The sequence below is a fragment of the Pseudopipra pipra genome, chromosome 5 (assembly GCF_036250125.1).
Source record: "Pseudopipra pipra isolate bDixPip1 chromosome 5, bDixPip1.hap1, whole genome shotgun sequence".
Lineage (NCBI taxonomy): Eukaryota > Metazoa > Chordata > Aves > Passeriformes > Pipridae > Pseudopipra > Pseudopipra pipra.
This window is the reverse complement of record NC_087553.1, coordinates 30,335,151-30,342,671: the sequence shown is the minus strand read 5'-3', so window position 1 is coordinate 30,342,671 and position 7,521 is coordinate 30,335,151.

The window sequence follows — 7,521 nt, the reverse complement described above, 5'->3', positions numbered from 1 at the left end:
CCAGCAAGCTACATCATCAGTGAAAGTAGGCAGCTGGTACTGGCTAGGGGAAAGGAACAAAGAGCCCAGTAAACAGACAGGAGGAGGAGCAAGCCTTTCTCCCCACGAGCTCAGATGTTCACTAAGTCACAGCCTTAGACTAGATATCCAGATTTTAGACATTTAAAGTTAAGTAAAACAAATCCTATCTTAAACAACTATGCAACCCACTCATGAGAGATCAGATTTCCCGTGAATATCAAGCGTATAAAAAAAATCCCCCCCCAATTGTATATAATTTGAGAAATATTATATCTTACCTTGTATTACTTTAACAATCCATATTCTACTAATTCATCATCAGCAACTTGGAACAGCCAAAGTAATCACCTTAAGAAAGATAAATATATAGAGAGATATATAGATATATATATATATGGAGGTAAAAACATCAATGAGAAACACGAAAACCTTCATTATAGAAAATTTCATAACCTAGACATTGCTCAGATATGACTGTAGAGAATCCAGTGAAAATAAACACTTAACACCTTGGCACACCAAAGTGAAGAACTTTTGGAGAACATCTGTATGACTTCTACATTACAGAACACATCAATCCCATGCAAACTACTATCACTCCCTCCACAACACTGTTCAAGGTATAAATTTCAACAACAATTTATCATACATTATTTCAGTGTCCATCCCCATACGTGGTACCACCCTCTCAGTTTCTGTCTTATTCTACAGAAAGATTACTTGTTAGGTGAAAAACAATGAAAAAGGTTGTCTCTTAACTCAGGGTTAAAATTTGTGCTTTAGCCACATACACTACCAAGTCAGACTTGGTAGTTTGACAGCAGCTTCACTGATCAAAGTGAAATGTTGTGAGTTACAGCTCGTAAATCTTGCTGTACTCAAGAGCAGCCAGTCTACACATGCTGTGTATGTTTTCTACTGTTTTCTCATGAAAAGAAACCTTCAAATACAAATGAGAAAACTTTTGGTCACTATAATCTCATTCAAAGTTCTAGTCGGGCACAGAGACGGCTGCTTTTTGCAAATAGTTCAATAGTCCACAACCAAAACTCTTCTGAAAAATCAGTTCCCTTTCATATTGGCTTAAAAATCGAGATGTGCAGGCAGGGCACAGGTTCCATGTTAGTGTATGTATACCACTCCTCCTGTAGGCAGAAACACGATTATATACACCTTACAGAATGTGGATGAAGATCGTGTGAGAGGCCAAGTGAGTCACCATGATGTTTTTACTGGTAATTTTCCTGACTCATGGACATAGGAGCTCGGTCAGAGGTACAACGGTAACAGGGGTGCCACACACCAAGAAAAATAATCATTACTCTCCAACCGCCCGTGGCTGAGGATCGCTGGTGGAAACGAAAGCAGGCAAACGCAAAGACTGGAAAGCCTGGCAGCGACCGAACTATGCTCCGGGCTTGCGCCGGGCGACTCCGAACGCACCGGCCCACGGCCAGCCCGCAGAGGCCGCAGCAGGCTGCTCCCAGCAGCCGGAATAGCAGGCACAGGGAGGGCGCTCTGGGACGGGCTGGGATCGGCTCCGGCTGCGCCGTGACCAACGGCCGGGGAGGAGCGCGGGGCCGGGGCAGAGGCCGAAGGGCCTCCCTCCGCCGCGAGGGAAAGCTCCGGGCACGTAGAAGGGCCTCGGTCAGCCCGGCGCACCCTCACAGCCCGGCCTCACTCCCACAGCCCGGTCGCCTTCTCACAGCCGAGCCCCACTCCCACAGCCCGATCGCCTTCTCACAACCGAGCTCCACTCCCACAGCCCGGTTCCCCGTTCACAGCCCGGCCGCCCTCTCACACCCCGGTCCCCCGTTCACTTCCCGGGCCGTCCCCCCGCCCAAGTCACACGCCGACTTCTCCGGCGATCCCCCCGACCCCCCCCACACCCCGCCGGGTGGGGCCGCTGCCGGCCCGAGCGATTTAAAAATGGCGCCCCTCACCTCCCGCCCGCGCCGTCGCCCTCCGGGGGCCCGCGGGGCGCGGGGCACCCTGGGAGCGTTGCCGGGGAGACGGGTCATGGCGGGCTAGGCCCTCACAGCGCGGGGAGCGCTGAAGCGCTCCGCGGGGGCTGGTTTCTGTCAGAAAGCGGCTGCTACGAGCAGCTGAAATACTCTAAACACGATCTGCTCGTAGACATCCTCAATTTCGCTCTAAAGTCTGTGCGAAGCAGGAGGTTGAACGTCCAGATCGGTGTTGACATTCCCCTGATAAAGTTAACAATGCTTTAATAAGAATTAAAATTGTTTTCAATTAGTATATTAGAAGGTGGGTATTGCTGATGACACACACACATCCCCAAGGAAGAAGTGGGGGAAAAAAAACCAAAACAACCAAACCCCAAATGTCACGTTTGCCAGCAATTGGAGATTACAGCTGCAGTCAGCTCCCCCAGGGGTGGTTGTAAGCTCCGTTAATAAAGTGCCTAAAACACATTACAGTCACTTCCACAGCTACAATGGCAAGAGTTCAGTGCTTGCTTCACTGTCAGCCTGACTGTGCAGACCGATGTCGCTGTGCCATTTCATGTGTATATTGTGTTTGTTGCCATGTTGGAGATGAAATAACAGCAGTGTTCTATCTATACCAATGTACACCTACAATGAAATAAATAGCACTACAGAAAACTACAATTAAGTAAAATTTAATTTTTATTAAAAACATATTTTGTTGTAAACGATGAAAAGTCATACTTCTAAATTCTAAGCTTTACAATGCAAAAAAATCTTTCCAAAAAGTATTATGAAATCGCATTCTCATTTTCTGTATCCAATTTGCTCATTGTATTTTTCTTTCACTATCAGCTCTACAAATATTAATGCTAACTAAGGTAAAATAGTAAAATAGAAGTCTTTCTCCCATGTACAGCTGCATCAGTGGGAGTGGTAAATTGCATAGATTCTTTCTTTGGTTCTATTAGTGTTTGTTCACATCAGAATTATATAGCTGTGATCTATTGGAGAACAATTAATTTACATGAGAAACATACTAAGTCACTCACTGTGAACTCTGCGGACATAGGCAAAAAAATTACAAAATCTAAAATCAACAGACAGGGTTGGGTGTCTCTTGCCAGCTAATTTATGGAACAATTATTGTGTAAATATTTCCAATCTGGAATCTTTTGCTAAGAGGATGGCTCAAGATGGTGGAAATATGGTTACTTTATTTTTGCCTCCATGTTTTTTTACACTGATCAGAAAAGGGTACTTGTTTCCTTCCAAGACCCACTGAGTCAGGTAATTCTAGTTACTCACCCAATAGCCATCAATCTTGAAGTACAGGTGGTAATGATGCTCTTCTTTGTCACAGTGGCCATCTCTCTCCATGTCTCATAGCAGTGTGAGCAGCAGTGCTGAAAACCTGCTCCTACCTCTGCTTGCTTTACAAGTAGAGCTGCTGTAGTGAGTCAGATGGGCTTGACCTGGGAATCTTGCAGAGTATAAGGAAAGAGAGAAAAAAAGGAAGAGTCAAGTTCAAGGGCACAAGGAGGAAAAAGCTGAAGGAAGGAGGAATAGAAAGCAGGGTTTATAGGAATGGGAGTGGGGCTTATGGACATAGCAGAGAGAGAAGAGGCCAAAAGATAATCAAGAGGGGAACCTCAAACATCTCTCACAATACAGAGGAGTTTTTTGTAAAAATAGAAATTAATGCAGCTACAGATCTCAGTAATTTATTTTTTAAAAAGAGTAAGGTCTCTTTAAGGAATACTTTAAATTAATTTTGGCTCAAGTAAAAGTAAAGAGATTTCATTTAGAGACCTCACAATTTTTGATCAACAGTATTAAAGATTGTGTCTCTTTAAATGTCACATTCTGTTACCTCTGGGTAGATCAACATTTCATAGAGCAGCAAGGTTCATCCTCACACAAAGAAAAGCAATATATAAAGAGATGTAAAGTATGTATAGAAGCCCAGGAAAATATTTCAATGCATTTTGCAGATACACTCTTTGGAGGAAGATACTGTGTAAGCATGGTCAGAAAAAGTCTTGAGTTTGAAAGCTCATTCAGACTTCCTTGCTGCCTCAGTTGAGCAAGCTGAAAATAGTTGCTAGATTAGATAAATCCTCAAGCTCCTGTAGCCCAGTGGCATATCTTCAGAGAAGGTTTTGTTATGTATACATGCTGCTGGTTGTACCTGCAGTTTAATCCATGCTTAGTGTATGTCACCTTGACCTGAATCCAACCTGAAGGATAGAGGCTAAGTGGGGAATTAATGTTGGGACTACAAGCTCAGTTCAGCACATGAGTCAGCACAGCCTGAAAGCATCCAAATAGTTTTATTGTCCCATACAATTGTGGCAGAGATGTCTGTGGCTAAGTAGTGTGCTATTTGTGATAGACAGTTAAAACCATAGGTTGTTTTGTGTAAATTGCCTGAGAAAATTAATATTTTTTGCATTCCAAAGTCAAAAGATGGAACTGCTTTTACGTGCCATAGTGCTGTGGTGAGAGTCTTCCCCAGTTAGAGGGCTTTTTACTGTTAAGCTCAGTAGGGTCAGAATGCAATTTTTAGTGCAAAGAACCTCAGTAGATAAAAAAGCGTAAGGCAGTTTACAAAGCCATTATTCAGACAAATATGTTGTATGGGACTGCTGACCACACAGGCATTGTGTTCTCTACTTTTCTCTTCAGCATGTACATACAGTATCTCATGCTGATCTTCTGTGTCTTTCCTTTTTTATCATGGGTCTGTGATGTCAAACTATGACACTAGGGTGGGGGAAAGGATGTTTCTCTGACAGGTACCAACTCATTAAAATGGTATTCAATGGAAAAATATATAGAGAATTTATTGGGCTACAAGGATATTTCACATTTATATATATTGTTCTCATATATGAGTCTTCAGTCCTGACTGTGCTTTCATTTCCATTAAATTGATTCCATTCTAGCCACACCAACTAAACAGTTTTTCCAAATTTACACACACACGGGTAGAACCACACACTCACCAACTGAAGGGTTAACATGGTAAAATGCAAGTTCAATTCCTAAAGTTTCTGTCAAAAGCATGTCGGTGCTTCTTTCAGAAGCTCAGCAGTGTCCAGCTTTAAGCTTGTCCTAAGACAGGGTATCAGAGAATCATAGAATATGCTGAGTTGAAAAGGACCCATCAGGATCATGGAGTCCAATTCCTGGCTCTGTGCAGGATACTCCAGGAATCATATCATGTGTTGTCCAAACACTTGAACTTTGTCAGGCTTGATGCTGTGACTACTTCATGGGGAGGCCTGTTCAAAGGCTCAACCACCCTCTGGGTGAAAAACCTTTTCCTGATACCTAACTCCGCCGACTCAGCTTCATGCCAGTTCCTCGAGTCCTGTCACCGGTCACCAGAGTGAAGAGATCAGAACTTGGCCTCTGCTTCCCCTCCTGAGGATTTTGAAGACACAGTGAGGTCTCCCATCAGTCTCTTCTTTTCTACGCTGAACAAATCAAGTGACTTTAGCCACTTCTCATAAGGCTTCCCCTCCAGACCTCTCGCCATCCTGATGGCCCTCCTCTGGATGCACTCTAATTGCTTAATGTCTTTTTTATATTGTGGTGCCCAAAACTGCATGTAGTATTCAATATTCAATATGAGAGGCCGCACCACTGCAGAACAGAGCAGGACAATCACCTCCCTTGACCAGCTGGCAATGCTGTGCTTAACAGGATACAGGACAGAGTTGGCCCTCCTGGCTGTCAGGGCACTGCTGACTCATATTCAAGTTGCCATCAACCAGGACCCCCAGGTCCCCTTCTGCAGCACTGCTTTCTAGCCTCTCATTCCCCAGTCTATACACATAACCAGGGTTGCCCCATCCCAAGTGCAGAATGTGGCACTTGCCCTCGTTGAACTTCACCTGGTTGGTGATTGCCCAGTCCTCTAATTTGCTGAGGTCTCTCTGCAGGGTCTCTCTGACCTCAAGGGAGTGAACAGCTCCTTCCAGTTTAGTGTCATCAGCAAAGTTACTTAGTATCCCTTCCAGTCCCACCTCCAAGTTGTTAAGAAAGATGTTAAAGAGAACTATGCCAAGGATGGAGCCTTGTGGAACCCCATTAGTGACTGGACACCAGCCTCTCCAGTAGTTTAGCCTCTCTGCTTTACTTCTGTCTGAATCTGGTAAGCTGCACATAAAAGGTGACATAGCATTGATCCACTAGGCAAGCCCACAAAACTAAAGAGTTGTCACCTAAGTCCACAGTCCAAACAGGAATTGAGGAGGACACCGCACAGAAATTTCTCCTTTCAACTACTTCAATGCAGTGCTAGTTGCCATGGGAGGCAGAACCTGCTCTTTTACTGCTGTACCTTCCACAGCAGCACAGAGAAATAAGCACATGTGCTTTCAGGAATCATTTATCACTAAGTTTATAAACTGCAGTGCCTGAACCAGCTAGTTCAAAGTCAGTTTGGGTGTTGCAAAACAAGTCACAGCGTAATAGCAGATGAAGTCTTTGGTTATTGGAGTTATTTGGGGCACGAACATGAAGTATTTTCAGAGTACACTGCTGGTAAGGCTTATTTGTCTCATCCAGTGATTGCTAACACTGTGCAGTGACCACTTCTTGGCAACACTCCTCTTTCTGTGCTAAGTTAAACAGCACTGTTCTGTTTTACCCTCTGCCTTTCTATTTTTGGGTGCTAAAAGAGTTACCAGGGTGTGTTATGCACACTCCAAAGCTAGAGTTTTGAACAACTCAGAGAACTGATGATAAGTGAGGTACATTTTTTTATGTCTGGTTTGCCAGTATTAGCAGGGATTATTCAGCCCATGACAGAAGTGGGCAAAAAGCTATTAGTGTTTGTGGGGGACCCTGGTGTTTGTGACTGGAGTTAGCCTTAACATAGAACGAATTCCAGGCACCCATGTAAAACCCAGCATGACGAGACCTTGGAAAGCCTGCAGGTGACATGGGAGTGCCTGTACACCATTTCTTCAAATAGGAGAAAACAGGAAGTACTGTGGGACTGCAAAGTTACTGTTAATGGCACAGTTTCTGCTCTGTTCTTGGAATTAAAATAACATCATTCCCAATGGCTGCCAGTGCCAGCTGACGAGATCCCTACTTTATGAAAAATAAATGCAAATGTTTTGCTTTATGTCAGCTATGTTAAGTTGCATTTTTGGCACTTGCGACCAAGATTTCTGACAATAACATAAAAATACATCTTAGGTTTCTAATTCATTTAAAAAAAAAATAATAATCCAAAGTGAGTGCAACTGTTTGGCACAATAGCATGACATTTGCATAGCATGTTCACACAAGCTCTGGAGAAAAGTAATGATGATACCTAATTCAGTTTTGCTATGTCACAGCTGTAAATGAAACTCAAATTATCAGGTTTTGGTCAAAACTGCAGGAGAGCAGAATGCTCAGTTTAATAATTTTAAAGCTAGGCCTTGTGCTTAATGGATTAGCTTTGCCACTGTCAATTGAATAATTTGTTACTGAGAAAGAAAAACTGATAGGGGCTTGAGTGTTCAGACAGTAAGTTCAAGAGATGATA